Below are 19,639 nucleotides of genomic sequence, written 5' to 3' on the forward strand. Positions count from 1 at the left end.
CACTAATCCCACACACTCACTGGACTTCACCCACACTCTCACTATACTACCCACACTCTCACTATACTACCCAAACACTCACTGGACTCTTTCCACACACTCACTATATTACCCACACATTCACTAAACTCTACCCACACACTCACTAAACTTTACCCACACACTCACTAAACTCTACCCACACACTCACTGGACTCTACCTACACACTCACAAACTCTACCCACACACTCACTAGACTCTACCCACACACTCACCAGACTCTACCCACAAACTCACTAAACTCTACCCACACACTCACTAATCTCTACCCACACACTCACTAAACTCTACCCACACACTCACTAGACTACCCACACACTCACTAGACTACCCACACACACACTTGAATGTTCCCACACAGTCACTAGACTATACCCACACAGTCACTGGACACAACGCACACAGTCACTAGACTCTACCCACACAGTCAGTGGACACAATGCACACAGTCACTAGACTCTACCCACACACTGAAAATACTCTTTACACACAATCACAAGACTTCCCAAACACTCACTGGACTCTACCTACATACTGACTAGACTCTACCCACTCAGTCACTAGCTCTACCCACACACTGACTAGACTCTACCCACACAGTCACTGGACGATACCACACACTCACAAGACTATACCCACACACTCACTAGACTCTACCCACACACTCACTAGACTCTACCCACACACTCACTTGACTCTACCCACGCACTCACTAGACCTACCCACGCACTCACTGGACTCTACCCACACACTCACTGGACTCTACCTACATACTGACTAGACTCTACCCACATTGTCCCTGGACTCTACCCACACACTGACCAGAATCTTCCCACACACTCACTAGACTCTACCCACTCAGTCACTAGCTCTACCCACACACTGACTAGACTCTACCCACACAGTCACTGGACGATACCACACACTCACAAGACTATACCCACACACGTGCTAGACTCTACCCACACACTCACTAGACTCTACCCACACACTCACCAGACTCTACCCACACACTCACAAGACTATACCCACACACTAATTGGACAATAACAACACACTGACTAGATTCTACCCATACACTCACTAGACTCTACCCACACACTCACCATACTACCCACACGCTCACTTTACTACCCACACACTCACCATACTACCCACACACTCACTAAACTCTACCCACGCGCCAACTATACTACGCACACACTCACTAAACTCTACCCACAAACTCACTGGACTCTACCCATACTCTCACTATACTACCCACACACTCACTAAACTCTACCCACACACTCACTAGACCTACCCAAGCACTCACTGGACTCTACCCACACACTCACTGGACTCTACCCACACACTCACTAGACTCTACACACACACTCACTAGACTCTACCCACATACTCACTAGACCCTACCCACACACTCACTAGACCCTACCCACACACTCACTGGACTCTACCCACACACTCACTAGACTCTACCCATACACTCACTGGACTCTCCCCCACACACTCACTGGACTCTACCCACACACTCACTAGACTCTACACACACACTCACTGGACTCCCCTCCACGCACTCACTGGACTCCACCCACACTCTCACTATAGTACCCACACATTCACTAAACTCTACTCACACACTCACTGGACTCTACCCACACTCTCACTATACTACCCACACACTCACTGGACTCTACCCACAATCTCCCTGGACGATACCATACACTCACTGGATAATAACATACACTTACTAGGCTATACCCACACACTCACTAGACTCTACCCACACACTCACTAGGCTATACCCACACACTCACTAGGCTATACCCACACAGTCACCAGGGTATACCCACACAGTCACTAGGCTATACCCACACAGTCACTAGACTATACCCACACACTCACCAGACTCTACCCACACGCCCACTAGACAAATACCCACACACTCAATAGACTCTACCCACACACTCAATAGACTCTACCCACACACTCAATAGACTCTACCCACACACTCACTAGACTCTACCCACACACTCACTAGACTCTACCCATATATACTCACTTGACTCTATCCACACAATCACTGAACTCTACCCACACACTGACTAGACTCTACCCACAATGTCACTAGACTCTACCCATATACAGTGGGGCAAAAAAGTATTTAGTCAGCCACCAATTGTGCAAGTTCTCCCACTTAAAAAGATGAGAGAGGCCTGTAATTTTCGTCATAGGTACACTTCAACTATGACAGACAAAATGAGATGAAAAAAAATCCAGAAAATTACATTGTAGGATTTTTTATTTATTTTTATTTTACCCCTTTTTCTCCCCAATTTCATGATATCCAATTGTTTAGTAGCTACTATCTTGTCTCATCTCTACAACTCTCATACGGGCTCGGGAGAGACGAAGGTTGAAAGTCATGCGTCCTCCGATACACAACCCAACCAAGCTGCACTGCTTCTTAACACAGCACAATCCAACCCGGAAGCCAGCCACACCAATGTGTCGGAGGAAACACCTGGCAACCTTGGTTAGCGCGCACTGCGCCAGACCCGCCACAGGAGTCGCTGTACATTGACTCAGTACTGTTACTCCTGTTATATAGTGTTATTACTACCTCGTACCCCTGACTCAGGACTAGTTCTCCTTGTATATAGCCTCATTACTACCTGGTATCCCTTAACATTGACTCAGGACTAGTACTCCTTGTATATAGCCTCAATACTACCTGGTATCCCTGCACATTGACTCAGGACTAGTACTCCTTGTTTATAGCCTCATTACTACCTGGTATCCCTTAACATTGACTCAGGACTAGTACTCCTTGTATATAGCCTCAATACTACCTGGTATCCCTGCACATTGACTCAGGACTAGTACTCCTTGTTTATAGCCTCATTACTACCTGGTATCCCTTAACATTGACTCAGGACTAGTACTCCTTGTATATAGCCTCAATACTACCTGGTATCCCTGCACATTGACTCAGGACTAGTACTCCTTGTTTATAGCCTCATTACTACCTGGTATCCCTGCACATTGACTCAGGACTAGTACTCCTTGTTTATAGCCTCATTACTACCTGGTATCCCTGCACATTGACTCAGGACTAGTACTCCTTGTTTATAGCCTCATTACTACCTGGTATCCCTGCACATTGACTCAGGACTAGTACTCCTTGTTTATAGCCTCATTACTACCTGGTATCCCTGCACATTGACTCAGGACTAGTACTCCTTGTTTATAGCCTCATTACTACCTGGTATCCCTGCACATTGACTCAGGACCAGTACTCATTGTATATAGCCTCATTACTACCTGGTATCCCTGCACATTGACTCAGGACTAGTACTCCTTGTTTATAGCCTCATTACTACCTGGTATCCCTGCACATTGACTCAGGACCAGTACTCATTGTATATAGCCTCATTACTACCTGGTATCCCTGCACATTGACTCAGGACTAGTACTCCTTGTTTATAGCCTCATTACTACCTGGTATCCCTGCACATTGACTCAGGACTAGTACTCCTTGTTTATAGCCTCATTACTACCTGGTATCCCTGCACATTGACTCAGGACCAGTACTCATTGTATATAGCCTCATTACTACCTGGTATCCCTGCACATTGACTCAGGACTAGTACTCCTTGTTTATAGCCTCATTACTACCTGGTATCCCTGCACATTGACTCAGGACTAGTACTCCTTGTTTATAGCCTCATTACTACCTGGTATCCCTGCACATTGACTCAGGACCAGTACTCATTGTATATAGCCTTCTTATTGTTATTTTTTTGTGTTACTTTTTCCTTTTGTATTTACCTTAAGGAAGCATTGCACAGTAATGTCTACACCTGTTGTATTCGGAGCATGGGACTAACAACATTTATTTTGATTTGATTTAATTTGCTTTGACACTCACAGCCCTGGGTGGTAGGGTAATATGGTAATTTAGTCTCAGACCTGCTGTCTGGAAGAGTGTCACCCCACATTAACCAGCTACACCGTCAGCAAGACACACACACTCATTCACACAGAGAGACACACACACACTCCACAGCAGGCGTCAGTTAGATTTGGCTCTTTTGAAGATGAGCAGAAGTGTGGTAATGTTACAGCCAAGGGCGACAGGCTGCCAACACACACACACACACACACACACACACACACACACTGTGCCTGTCACACCATATCTACCTTTCCTTCTCCCTTTCTCACTAACCCTTTCTCTTGATTTTGGTCTGAGTTAGCCTACTACCAGGCTATTTCTAGATAAGTTACTGCTAGCCAGGCTAAGTCAGTACCAGGCTATTTCTAGATAAGTTACTATTAGACATAGCCTATTACTAACTCAGCCCATCTAACAAAGGATCTCCTAAAGAGTCCTGGAAAAATGCTTCATTTAAAGTTGTGGTTTTCTTTTGAACCTGAAAACTATTATAGTAAGTAGACTAATTTTTGTTGTCCAGATATGACAGGTGTGTGTGTGCTTGTGTGTTTGTGTATTGCCCCAGGTCATATCTGTGGTTGGTAGAGCCCAGCGCTGCAGCATGATCCCTCTGCCTTTAATTAACCATATTAACATAAACACTCTCTCTCCCTCTGTCTCTCTCGCCATCTCTCTATCTAAATCTCTCTTTCAGTCAATCTCTCCCCTCCCTCCCTCCCTGCCTCCCTCCCTCCCTTTATCTACTTCCCCATCCCTCTCTTCCTCCCTGTCTTTTTACAATTGTGCTGTTAGATGACCTCAGGCTATCCCGACCAGCTGTATTAAACATGAACTAATCAACCACATACTTTCACACACACACACACAAATGCACACAATGCGCCTGTCACACCACATCTACCTCTCCTTCAACATAGTGTAGTCAGTCGAGTGTTGTTTCTTAGTTCAGATGGAGAGCCTACTATAAAGAGAGATAAGGCTGCTAGGCTGCTATAAAGAGAGATTAGGCTGCTAGTCTACTATAAAGAGAGATTAGGCTGCTAGGATACTATATTATATTGAGATATAAGGCTGCTAGGCAACTATATCTGCAATCCAGGTAGTTTCCCAGTTTCATCTGCTGTACAGAGAGTTATTTTAGTGTTTTAGTTGATTGAAAGACAGAGTTACTTCTCCTTAATGTATAATGATGCCAGATCAGAGTCAGTAGGGATGAGCAGTGATGTTCTCTTGATAAGTGCGTGAATATTGCCATTTTCATGTCAAAATGTAACAAGTGCCTTTGGGTGTCACAGAACATGTATGGAGTTAACCATGGCTGGAGGTACAGCAATAGTAGTAGCCTGACTCAGTAACAAACAATAATGTTGATTTGATCACAGAGGATATCCTCCTCGCAATCTCCAAAATAAAACAGCCACAGGACAATTTTGTTTCGACGCTGAAACTTTAGAGACATACAGTGGGGCAAAAAAGTATTTAGTCAGCAACCAATTGTGCAAGTTCTCCCACTTAAAAAGATGAGAGAGGCCTGTAATTTTCATCATAGGTACACTTCAACTATGACAGACAAAATGAATTTATTTGCAAATTATGGTGGAAAATAAGTATTTGGTCAATAACAAAAGTTTATCTCAATACTTTGTTATATACCTTTTGTTGGCAATGACAGAGGTCAAACGTTTTCTGTAAGTCTTCACAAGGTTTTCACACACTGTTGCTGGTATTTTGGCCCATTCCTCCATGCAGATCTCCTCTAGAGCAGTGATGTTTTGGGGCTGTTGCTGGGCAACACAGACTTTCAACTCCCTCCAAAGATTTTCTATGGGGTTGAGATCTGGAGATTGGCTAGGCCACTCCAGGACCTTGAAATCAAATAAAAATCAAATCAAATGTATTTATATAGCCCTTCGTACATCAGCTGATATCTCAAAGTGCTGTACAGAAACCCAGCCTAAAACCCCAAACAGCAAGCAATGCAGGTGTAGAAGCACGGTGGCTAGGAAAAACTCCCTAGAAAGGCCAAACCCTAGGAAGAAACCTAGAGAGGAACCAGGCTATGTGGGGTGGCCAGTCCTCTTCTGGCTGTGCCGGGTGGAGATTATAACAGAACATGGCCAAGATGTTCAAATGTTCATAAATGACCAGCATGGTCCAATAATAATAAGGCAGAACAGTTGAAACTGGAGCAGCAGCACAGCCAGGTGGACTGGGGACAGCAAGGAGTCATCATGTCAGGTAGTCCTGAGGCATGGTCCTAGGGCTCAGGTCCTCCGAGAGAGAGAAAGAAAGAGAGAAGGAGAGAATTAGAGAGAGCACACTTAAATTCACACAGGACACCGAATAGGACAGGAGAAGTACTCCAGATATAACAAACTGACCCTAGCCCCCCGACACATAAACTACTGCAGCATAAATGCTTCTTACGAAGCCACTCCTTCGTTGCCCGGGCGGTGTGTTTGGGATCATTGTCATGCTGAAAGACCCAGCCATGTTTCATCTTTAATGCCGGAAGGAGGTTTTCACTCAAAATCTCACGATACATGGCCCCATTCATTCTTTCCTTTACACGGCTCAGTCGTCCTGGTCCCTTTGCAGAAAAACAGCCCCAAAGCATGATGTTTCCACCCCCATGCTTCACAGTAGGTATGGTGTTCTTTGGATGCAACTCAGCATTCTTTGTCCTACAAACACGACGAGTTGAGTTTTTACCAAAAAGGTATATTTTGGTTTCATCTGACCATATGACATTCTCCCAATCTTCTTCTGGATCATCCAAATGCTCTCTAGCAAACTTCAGACAGGCCTGGACATGTACTGGTTTAAGCAGGGGGACACGTCTGGCACTGCAGGATTTGAGTCCCTGGCGGCGTAGTGTGTTACTGATGGTAGGCTTTGTTACTTTGGTCCCAGCTCTCTGCAGGTCATGCACTAGGTCCCCCGTGTGGTTCTGGGATTTTTTCTCACCGTTCTTGTGATCATTTTGACCCCACGGGGTGAGATCTTGCATGGAGCCCCAGATCGAGGGAGATTATCAGTGGTCCTAATAATTGCTCCCACAGTTGATTTCTTCAAACCAAGCTGCTAACCAATTGCAGATTCAGTCTTCCCAGCCTGGTGTCTGTTTCTGGTGTCCTTTGACAGCTCTTTGGTCTTGGCCATAGTGGAGTTTGGAGTGTGACTGTTTGAGGTTGTGGATAGGTGTCTTTTATACTGATAACAAGTTCAAACAGGTGCCATTAATACAGGTAATGAGTGGAGGACAGAGGAGCCTCTTAAAGAAGAAGTTACAGGTCTGTGAGAGCCAGAAATCTTGCTTGTTTGTAGGTGATCAAATAGTTATTTTCCACTATAATTTGCAAATAAATTCATAAAAAATCCTACAATGTGATTTTCTGGAGAAAAAAAATCAATTTTTTTTCTGTCATAGTTGAAGTGTACCTATGCTGAAAATTACAGGCCTCTCTCATCTTTTTAAGTGGGAGAACTTGCACAATTGGTGAATGACTAAATACTTTTTTGCCCCACTGTACAGACAACCTCAATAAGCCTGACTAACCGGTGCTTATATATAACCTTGCTACTCTTATTTTCAAATGTCTTTTTACTGCTGTTTTATTTCATTACTTACCTACACACACACACACACACACACACACACACCTTTTTTTCGCACTATTGGTTAGAGCCTTTAACTTCTTATGGTATAGGGGACGGTTGTGTCCCACATACCCTAGAGAGGTTAACGTCTTATGGTATAGGGGACGGTTGCAGCCCACATATCCTAGAGAGGTTAACTTCTTATGATATAGGGGACGGTTGTGTCCCACATACCCTAGAGAGGTTAACTTCTTATGGTATAGGGGATGGTTGCGTCCCACATACCCTAGAGAGGTTAACTTCTTATGGTATAGGGGACGGTTGCGTCCCACATACCCTAGAGAGGTTAACTTCTTATGGTATAGGGGACGGTTGCGTCCCACATACCCTAGAGAGGTTAACTTCTTATGGTATAGGAGACGGTTGCGTCCCACATACCCTAGAGAGGTTAACTTCTTATGGTATAGGGGACGGTTGCATCCCACATACTCTAAAGAGGATAACGTCTTATGGTATATGGGACGGTTGCGTCCCACATACCCTAGAGAGGTTAACTTCTTATGGTATAGGGGACGGTTGCGTCCCACATACCCTAGAGAGGTTAACTTCTTATGGTATAGGGGACGGTTGCGTCCCACATACCCTAGAGAGGTTCACTTCTTATGGTATAGGGGACGGTTGTGTCCCACATACGAAGAATGTGTTTAGCCTGTCTGGAAGCAAGACCTCGGTCTCGGCGACTTGGCTGGGTTTCCTTTTGTAGTCCGTGATTGTCTGTAGTCCATGCCACATACGTCTCGTGTCTGAGCCGTTGAATTCTGTTACGTTCCCCAGTTTCTGTGTTGTGGTTTGTGTATTGGTATGTATGTGTGTTTCAGGATGGCTTCCTGAAATTCCCCCAAGCAGCTGATTAGTCAGCCCCCATTGTGGGTGTTGCGTTCCCTCTTCCTAGAGGCGTACGTAACAAATTGCGACTCCACTTTGTCTCTATACTGATGTTTGATTGCCTTGCTGAGTGAATAACTACGCTGTTTGTATTCTGCAATATTACTGTATATTACTGTAATATTTACTGTAATATATATGTAATATATTACTGTAATATTACTGTATTACTGACTCTGTAAGAGTCCATCAAGGGTGCATGGCTTCTTTTGTATTCTTAAAAACTCCAGCACAGAGAAGAGAAAGGAACCTTGAATAATTAAACATGTCGGTAAAATACTGTTAGACTTGGGGATTATGGTCACGGACAGTGCTATTTGCCTGTGTTACACCAAAGGTGAAAGCCCAAGACAATGAACAGCTAAAGTAGGCTACAATGCTGTAAAGTAGGCCTAATAATGCTAAAATAATGCTGAAATAAATCGACTGCTGGTCTTTTCTGAATGCTGCACATTTGTACACTGTGTACCATTTCCAGTGAGACTATTCAAGCCATCGACTCACTGATGGTTGAAGATGATGAGCAATCGGCATTTGCTAGAGAACCAGTTCGGATTTAAGTATAGCTTTTGTATGACTGACGCCTTTAGTGAGAGGTCTAAAGCTTTAATAGTTAATCATTTCTGCCCCGCAAATTCATATTCGTTATATAAATAGGCCCATGTGCACCTTTATCAGATGAACCATAACATGCCGGCTAAAGCTATTTAATTCATGAATGCATTTGAAAGATTTTAATGCTGTGATAGTGAAGAGCAAAATAATCCTTACATTTCCAAATAAAAATCTGATTTATCAAGACCAGCCCATGTGTCACGCCCTGGTCGAGGTATTTTGTGTTTATCTTCATTTATTTGGTCAGGCCAGGGTGTGGCATGGGTTTTTGTATGTGGTGTGTTTTGTCCTGGGGTTTTGTTAGGTATCGGGTTTGTGGTTTAGTGGGGTTCTCTAGCAAAGTCTATGGCTGTCTGAATTGGTTCTCAATCAGAGGCAGGTGATTATCGTTGTCTCTGATTGGGAGCCATATTTAGTCAGCCATATTCGTTGAGTGTTTCGTGGGTGATTGTTCATGTCACTGTGTTTGTTTGCACAAGATAGGCTGTTTCGGTTTTCACGTTATGTTTATTGTTTTTGTATAGTTCGTGTTTTCGTCTTCATTAAAGATGTATCGAACAAACCACGCTGCATGTTGGTCCGATCCTTGCTACACCTCTTCGTCAGAGGAGGAGATAGAAGAAAGCCGTTACTCCATGCTATGTCATTCACTGATATTTATTCCCATAGTAATTCGTTATGGATCCATTAATATCTTTAAAGTCCCTAAACTCAGCAAGAGTCTTGTCCTGCTGATAGCATTTTAAAAGAGTATTTTTTTAAAATTATTTTATTAACTGAAGCACAACTATGTTGATGAAGAAATACTGTACAATACATGCTTTACCTGACATTTTGCGGTTTTATGATGTTTGGAGTTAGAAATGTAAAACTTTAGAGTACTTAATACAGGTTGGGGGGATTTTTTTACGCCGAGCTATCATTTTGTAATGGTTGAAGAGTCTATTGTCCTGCTAATAGCCCATCATCGCTTGTGCAACCATAGGTTTTAGGCCTGCAGTAGGTTCTAATAATCCATGCCTCTGGGAATGTTTAAAAGTCCAAAAGTTATGGGTGGAGTTAGAAATTTGGCTGTCAGAAGTATTAAAATCAACCAATGTCAGCCTTTAAATACTTTAAAATACTTTGGCCATCAACCAAAAACTCAGCGTCTACCGTGGTAGAAATAGGTTATTAAATTAGTTTTGCTAGGTGTACGCAAAACCATAAGGAAATAGCTAAACTGTGATATGACTTAAGAGTTAATCAGGGTCATTTTTCCACAAGTAGACAGACATTTTCCTTTCCATGGTAGCAAGATATGAACTATTTTTGCTAACTTTCCATAAAAATGTATTGGAGTGAGATCATTTCTATCTTTCAGGATATGTATACAGAGTATGTCCACATCGCTGTCAGTCCATTTTATTGGTAAACTACATGGTAATGTAAAAGTTAGATTTTTTAGTGATCCAATACGTAATATAGTAATTAAGAACAAGCATCTGATTATTCATTATGAATAGGACTTACTTCTTGTCTGTGAGAATATCTAATTTTTCTAGCTTTTATATAATGTTAATAATAATAATCACAGATTGGCTCTCTGAACTCATTAAGAAGGGACTTCTATCTTCAATAATGTTTAAAGGCTTTATTATCCAAATGTTTAAAGTGCATGTGGGCAACAGAAAAATGCATTTCCCTATTTTTAATATTAGTGCTTTCAGGGGGAATGGAAAATTGCGGGTCACTTTGTGAACCATTTGTCATACTATCGGTACATCAAATCTCTTGCCAACTATTTTGCAATCTATATGGCACAGCTGTAAATTTCTGGGTCTTTAAATTAAGCTGGTATATATTTGTATTTAGCACAATTTTCTTTAACCAATTTTGGTCTTTTAATGCAGCACCAACAAGTTCCTTACTTTTTTCCCCTTCCACTTGGTAAAGGTTCCAATTGATTTAAAAAATATATATATATAGTATATTTGAGTTTAAACACAATATTTGTTGGTTTATTTGTTCTGACTTTTCTGGTAGATTAAATTGAAATTGCAAGCAAAATGTCAAGGGGTGTGACTACTTTCTGAAGGCACTGTAGGTCAGGGATATGAGTAATCAATGAGGCAGGTGGTTTAACTCAACACTTAACTGTATCCATTCTAGTCAAACAGCAAAGAGAGCGATCAAAAAGCAATGTCGCTTGTTAAAAAAATAACTACATTTTGGAGATTATTTCAATTTTCAAATAACTGAAAGTGAGTGGTTGTAATCTGAATAAAAGGAAATTCTTGAACATGAGGAGACATTCTTACTAATTTGTAAACTTAGCCAGTTTGTTATGTAGAATTTTTTCTGTTTTTAGAGGGAGAGAAACAAAAGTCCACCGTACCTATTTTTCGAAAATCGTCAGTCCACATGTTAAGTGAAATTCCCCCATTGTATTTACACAAGTTCTCTCTTAACTCCAGGACCACCGACCGTTTTTTGTTGTTGTTGCATGATGCAGGACTCTAGTGTCAGAGAAGAGACTCTCAGACTGAAAACACCTCCATTAATTTAAGAAAAGATAGTAAATTTGTGCCACGGTTTAGACTACCAATAGATCAGCGTTCTAACTCCCCCTTGTGATAGTGTGGTGCACTGACAGAATGACACCATCTACCACTAAAGGTCACAACAGAAGCTCATAACCTTTAATAAAAACAGATAAACATGAACACTACAAAACAATAAACGTGGAAAACCAAAAACAGTCCTATCTGGTGCAAAACACAGAGACAGGAACAATCACCCACAAACCCACAGTGAAACCCAGGCTACCTAAGTATGATTCTCAATCAGACAACTAATGACACCTGCCTCTGATTGAGAACCATACTAGGCCGAAACATAGAAATACCCCAAAACATAGAAAAACAAACATAGACTGCCCACCAAACTCACGCCCTTACCATACTAAATAAATACAAAACAAAGGAAATAAAGGTCAGAACGTGACAAATGTCTTCTGAATGCCACCATATGAATATCATCAAAGGTAAGGGATTATCTCTATTTCTAAGTTTTGAAACTCTTCTGCTTGGCTGGTTACTGTTTGTAATAATTTGTCAACTGGGCTATGTTCTCAAATAATCGTAAGGTATGCTTTCGCCGAAAAGCATTTTCTAAATATGACACTGTGGTTGGATTAACAAGAAGTTAATCTTTAAACCTATGTAAAATATGTTTTGTTTTCTGAATTTTTATAATGAGTATTTCTGTATTTGAATTTGGCGGTCTGCAATCTCAGTGGATGTTGGCCAGATGGGACACTAGCGTCCCACATACCCTAAAGAGGTTAAACATGAATCAATATAACCACGCTGCGTTTTGGTCCGCCTCTACTTCACCACAGGAAAACCCTTACAACATTAATTTACTCAATAAATGTTCCTTTTGTTCGATAGTCTCTTTATATCCAAAAATCTCCATTTTGTTTGCGCGTTTTCTTCAAAAATCCGCAGTCAAAACAGGCAGACAAAAAAATCTAAATTGTATCCGTAAAGTTCATAGAAACATGTCAAACAATGTTTATATTCAATACTCAGGTTGTTTTTAGCCTAAATGATCTATAATATTTCAACCAGACAACAACGTTGTCAATATAAAAGGTAAACAAGAAATGCACTCTCTCGGGATTGCGCATGAAAAAGCTCTGTGACACGTCAGGGCCCACTCATTCAGACTGATCTTACTCCCTCATTTATAAGAATACAAGTCTGAAACAATTTCTAAAGACTGTCATCTAGTGGAAGGCATATATGAGTCCTAAGTCAATGGATACTGTAATGGCATTGAAGAGAACTACAAAACCAACAAACAAAAAAATACTTCCTGAATGGATTTTTCTTAGGTTTTCACCTGCCAATCAGTTATGTTATACTCACAGACATTATTTTAACATTTTTGGAAACTTTAGAGTGGTTTCTATCCAAATCTACCAGTCATATGCATATATCTTCTGAAGCACTGTATATGGGTATTTGCCTATGTTTGTGTTGCTTCACAGTCCCTGTTCTTCCATAAGGTGTATTTGTATCTGTTTGTTAAATAAAAATGTACTGCCTGCATCAGTTACTTGATGTGGAATAGAGCTCCATGTAGTCATGGCTCTATGTAGGACTATGTGCCTCCCATAGTCTGTTCTGGACTTGTGACATGTATTGTGGAGTATGCATGGTTGTCCGAGCTGTGGGCCAGCAGACAGCTTGGTGCATTCAACATATCAATACCTCTCATAAAAACAAGTAGTGATGAAGTCAGTCTCTCCTCCACTTTGAGCCAGGAGAGATTGACATGCATATTATCAATATTCGCTCTCTGTGTACATCCAAGGGCCAGCCGTACTGCACTGTTCTGAGCCAATTTCAATTTTCCTTTTTTTGCAGCACCTGACCACACGACTGAACAGGCCCTGTGCCCAAACCAGGGCCTGCCTTGTTAAAGGCTGTGAAAAAGGCACAGCTGTGCTTTATTATGGACAGACTTCTCCCCATCTTAGCTACTGATGTGTCAATAGGTTTTGACCATGACAGTTTACATTCCAGGGTTACTCCAAGCAGTTAGGTCATCTCAACTTGCTCAATTTCCACATAATTTATTACAAGATTTAGTTAACTTTTATGGTTTAATACAATGATTTTTAGGTTTTAGAAATATTTGGGGCTAACGTATTCCTTGCCACCCACTCTGAAACTATCTGCAACTCTTTAAGTGTTGCAATCATTTCCGTCGCTGTAGTAGCTAACGTGTATAGCATTGTGTCATCCGCACATGTAGACACACTGGCTTTACTCAGTGGCATGTCGTTAGTAAAGCTTGAAAAAAGCAAGGGGCCCAAGCAGCTGCCCTGGGGAATTCCTGATTCTACCTGGATTATGTTTGAGAGGCTTCCATTAAAGAACACCCTCTGTGTTCTGTTAGACAGGTAATTCTTTATCCACAATATAGCAGGGGGTGTAAAGCCATAACACACATGTTATTCCAGCAGCAGACTATGATTGATAATGTCAAAAGCCGCTCTGAAGTCTAACAAGACAGCTCCCACAATCTTTTATTCATCAATTTCTCTCAGCCAATCATCATTCATTTGTATAATGAATGATGAGATGGCCGCCTCGCTTCGCGTTCCTAGGAAACTATGCAGTTTTTTGTTTTTTTACGTGTTATTTCTTATATTAGTACCCCAGGTCATCTTAGGTTTCATTACATACAGTCGAGAAGAACTACTGAATATAAGATCAGCGTCAACTCACCATCAGTACGACCAAGAATATGTTTTCCGCGACGCGGATCCTGTGTTCTGCCTTACAAACAGGACAACGGAGTGGATCCCATGCAGCGACCCAAAAAAACGACTCAGAAAAAGAAGGAAACGAGGCGGTCTTCTGGTCAGACTCCGGAGACGGGCACACCGTGCACCACTCCCTAGCATTCTTCTTGCCAATGTCCAGTCTCTTGACAACAAGGTTGATGAAATCCGAGCAAGGGTAGCATTCCAGAGGGACATCAGAGACTGTAATGTTCTTTGCTTCACGGAAACGTGGCTCACTGGCTCACTGGAGAGACGCTATCCGAGGCGGTGCAGCCAACGGGTTTCTCCACGCATCTCGCAGACAGAAACAAACATCTTTCTGGTAACCTGATTTAGAATTCCTCACAATCAAATGTTGACCGCATTATCTACCAAGAGAATTCTCTTCGATTATAATCACAGCCGTATATATCCCCCCCCAAGCAGACACATCGATGGCTCTGAATGAACTTTATTTGACTCTTTGCAAACTGGAAACCATTTATCCGGAGGCTGCATTCATTGTAACTGGGGATTTTAACAAGGCTAATATGAAAACAAGACTCCCTAAATTTTATCAGCATATCGATTGCGCAACCAGGGGTGGAAAGACCTGGAAGGATCATTGTTACTCTAACTTCCGCGACGCATATAAGGCCCTGCCCCGCCCCCCTTTCGGAAAAGCTGACCAAGACTCCATTTTGTTGATCCCTGCCTACAGACAGAAACTAAAACAAGAGGCTCCCACGCTGAGGTCTGTTCAACGCTGGTCCGACCAAGCTGACTCCACACTCCAAGACTGCTTCCGTCACGTGGACTGGGACATGTTTCGTATTGCGTCAGACAACAACATTGACGAATACGCTGATTCGGTGTGCGAGTTCATTAGAACGTGCGTTGAAGATGTCGTTCCCATTGCAACGATTAAAACATTCCCTAACCAGAAACCGTGGATTGATGGCAGCATTCGCGTGAAACTGAAAGCGCGAACCACTGCTTTTAATCAGGGCAAGGTGTCTGGTAACATGACCGAATACAAACAGTGCAGCTATTCCCTCCGCAAGGCTATCAAACAAGCTAAGCGTCAGTACAGAGACAAAGTAGAATCTCAATTCAACGGCTCAGACACAAGAGGCATGTGGCAGGGTCTACAGTCAATCACGGACTACAGGAAGAAATCCAGCCCATTCGTGGACCAGGATGTCCTGCTCCCAGGCAGACTAAATAACTTTTTTGCCCGCTTTGAGGACAATACAGTGCCACTGACACGGCCTGCAACGAAAACATGCGGTCTCTCCTTCACTGCAGCCGAGGTGAGTAAGACATTTAAAGGTGTTAACCCTCGCAAGGCTGCAGGCCCAGACGGCATCCCCAGCCGCGCCCTCAGAGCATGCGCAGACCAGCTGGCCGGTGTGTTTACGGACATATTCAATCAATCCCTATACCAGTCTGCTGTTCCCACATGCTTCAAGAGGGCCACCATTGTTCCTGTTCCCAAGAAAGCTAAGGTAACTGAGCTTAACGACTACCGCCCCGTAGCACTCACTTCCGTCATCATGAAGTGCTTTGAGAGACTAGTCAAGGACCATATCACCTCCACCCTACCTGACACCCTAGACCCACTCCAATTTTCTTACCGCCCAAATAGGTCCACAGACGATGCAATCTCAACCACACTGCACACTGCCCTAACCCATCTGGACAAGATGAATACCTATGTGAGAATGCTGTTCATTGACTACAGCTTGGCATTCAACACCATAGTACCCTCCAAGCTCGTCATCAAGCTCGAGACCCTGGGTCTCGACCCCGCCCTGTGCAACTGGGTACTGGACTTCCTGACGGGCCGCCCCCAGGTGGTGAGGGTAGGCAACAACATCTCCTTCCCGCTGATCCTCAACACTGGGGCCCCACAAGGGTGCGTTCTGAGCCCTCTCCTGTACTCCCTGTTCACCCACGACTGCGTGGCCACGCACGCCTCCAACTCAATCATCAAGTTTGCGGACGACACAACAGTAGTAGGCTTGATTACCAACAACGATGAGACGGCCTACAGGGAGGAGGTGAGGGCCCTCGGAGTGTGGTGTCAGGAAAATAACCTCACACTCAACGTCAACAAAACTAAGGAGATGATTGTGGACTTCAGGAAACAGCAGAGGGAACACCCCACTATCCACATCGATGGAACAGTAGTGGAGATGGTAGCAAGTTTTAAGTTCCTCGGCATACACATCACAGACAAACTGAATTGGTCCTCTCACACAGACAGCATTGTGAAGAAGGCGCAGCAGCGCCTCTTCAACCTCAGGAGGCTGAAGAAATTCGGCTTGTCACCAAAAGCACTCACAAACTTCTACAGATGCACAATCGAGAGCATCATGGCGGGCTGTATCACCGCCTGGTACGGCAACTGCTCCGCCCTCAACCATAAGGCTCTCCAGAGGGTAGTGAGGTCTGCACAACGCATCACCGGGGGCAAACTACCTGCCCTCCAGGACACCTACACCACCCGATGTCACAGGAAGACCATAAAGATCATCAAGGACATCAACCACCTGAGCCACTGCCTGTTCACCCCGCTATCCTCCAGAAGGCGAGGTCAGTACAGGTGCATCAAAGCTGGGACCGAGAGACTGAAAAACAGCTTCTATCTCAAGGCCATCAGACTGTTAAACAGCCACCATTAACATTGAGTGGCTGCTGCCAACACACTGACACTGACTCAACTCCAGCCACTTTAATAATGGGAATTGATGGGAAATGATGTAAATATATCACTAGCCACTTTAAACAATGCTACCTTATATAATGTTACTTACCCTACATTATTCATCTCATATGCATACGTATATACTGTACTCTATATCATCGACTGTATCGTTATTATTGGATAGAAAACACTCTAAAGATTCTAAAACCGTTGGAATTATGTCTGTAAGTATAGCAGAACTCACAGGGCAGGCATTCTTCCAAACTAGTTTTTGTGGCCATGAAAGTTGGAGCAACTTTGACGTCATGGCCCCCACCCTTCCCAACCAGTTATGATTCTGGGGACACTTTCTATCTCTTCCGCTAGATGTCCTCTTTCAGTAGAGCTTTGAATCGTTCAAATCGCGCGAGAATTGACCCTATGGGAGTGAAATTAGTGCGTGCCAAGAGAGAATAGGCTGTGCGTATGGGCGCGAATTGGTCCCAGCCATTCCTTTGTTCCAGCACTCAGGAGAAGGGCAGACGATGGCCGATTGAATTGAAGTTTGTTTTGCGTGTCTAAAACATCATAAAGCTTGCTTCTGCACTTAGTTTGACCTGTTTAGTCAACATATAATATGTAATTTTGAAGTTTTGATGCGCAACTTTTCCGGACCAGAGGACGTTTTGGGTGCATTTCAGCTGATGTTATTAGCAGTAGCTAATACAAAGACGCAAGACTTGAAACCAAACGATGTATTGGGTAAGTATGAAGCCTTCCAGAACATTCTGAACGAAGACCATCGAAGGTAAGGGAATATTTATGCTTAAATCTGTGTTTCTGTTGACTCCAACATTACGTAGAAATGTAGCTTGGAACTGAGCGCTGTCTCAGCATATGGAATAGTGTGCGATTTCTGTAACGTTAAAAATAAATCTAACACAGCGGTTGCATAAAGAAGCAGTGTATATTTCTAACTATATGTAGAACATGTATATTTAGTCAAAGTTTATGATGTCTATTTACGGTATCTTGCCGCGCTACATAGATTTCCTGCGGGCATTTTTGAGTAATTTCTGAACGTGAACTCACTGTAAATGGACATTTATGGATATAAATGGCATATTATTGAAAAAAAAAAATATGTACTGTGTAACATGTCATATTACTGTCATCTGATGAAGATTTTCAAAAGGTTAGTGAGCGATTTATTTTTTAATCCTGCGTTTGTTGATTGCATGTTTTGGCTATTCAAATGAGCTGTGTCTGGTGGTGGTTTTACATATATATGTGCTATGTTTTCGCCGTAAAACATTTTAGAAATCTGACTTGCTGGCTAGATGAACAAGGTGTTTCTTTCATTTGAGCTATTGGACTTGTTAATGTGTGGAGGTTAAATATTTTTAAGAATATTTTTGCGTTCCATGCGCCACCGTTTCAGCTGAACGTGGGAGGGTTGATTCCCAATTGGGAACCAGTATCGTAGACAGGTTAATGCGAACCGTGAGTCTGTACCTAGTTTGGGATTTCCGAGGTGGGCGTGATTGAAGGATGTAAACAAATTTCTGTTCTCACTCCCTCAGTATTTGTTGCCCTCGTCAAATTTTATTAGATTAATGAATTTCAGATCAAGAACGAAGAGGAAATTGGAGACCTGCCTTATTTTCAGAATGGTACTGTTGTGCTATATCGGTTTGAGCCGGAGTATACTAAGGCTGAGTTGTTCCATTTGGGGGCTGACCAAGAGAAAATAGCTAGAGAGAGACAGGACCAAGCATATGTAAGGAAACACTGGCTCTTCCGAGAATGCACGGTCACTGGTGTTGAAGTTGTGGGAGATGCCTAGGTCTACCAACAGACAGTGAATTTCTCTACTGTTGAGAATGGGACCAGCTTATTCCTATAATGGAGGAGGAATAACATCAGACTGACGATGCAGCAGAAGATGGCGTGTTTTTAACTAAACACTCCAATGTACAGTCACACATCAATCCTCGTGTGTTGGAGTCTTCCTTCAGAATGCCCCAGATCAACTGGATACCATCTGCCACACCTGATGGTCCAAATGGGAAGCTCTCTGAAGCGTTTTCGCTGAAATTACAGTGGCTTGCGAAAGTATTCACCCACCTCGGCATTTTTCCTATTTTGTTGCCTTACAACCTGGAATTAAAATTGATTTGGGGGGGAAGGTGGATCATTTAATGTCCACAACATGCCTACCACTTTGAAGACGCAAAATATTTTCTATTGTGAAACTAACAAGACAAGAAACTAACTAACAAGAAAAAACAGAGAACTTGAGCTTGCATTACTATTCCTTCTACTTTGTAGAGCCAACTTTCACAGCAATTACAGGTGCAAGTCTCTTGGGGTATGTCTCTACAAGCTTGGCACATTTAGCCACTGGGATTTTTGCCCATTCTTCAAGGCAAAACTGCTCCAGCTCCCATCCAAGTTGGATGGGTTCCACTG

This window comes from Oncorhynchus mykiss, chromosome 4 (assembly GCF_013265735.2).
Source record: "Oncorhynchus mykiss isolate Arlee chromosome 4, USDA_OmykA_1.1, whole genome shotgun sequence".
Taxonomy (NCBI): domain Eukaryota; kingdom Metazoa; phylum Chordata; class Actinopteri; order Salmoniformes; family Salmonidae; genus Oncorhynchus; species Oncorhynchus mykiss.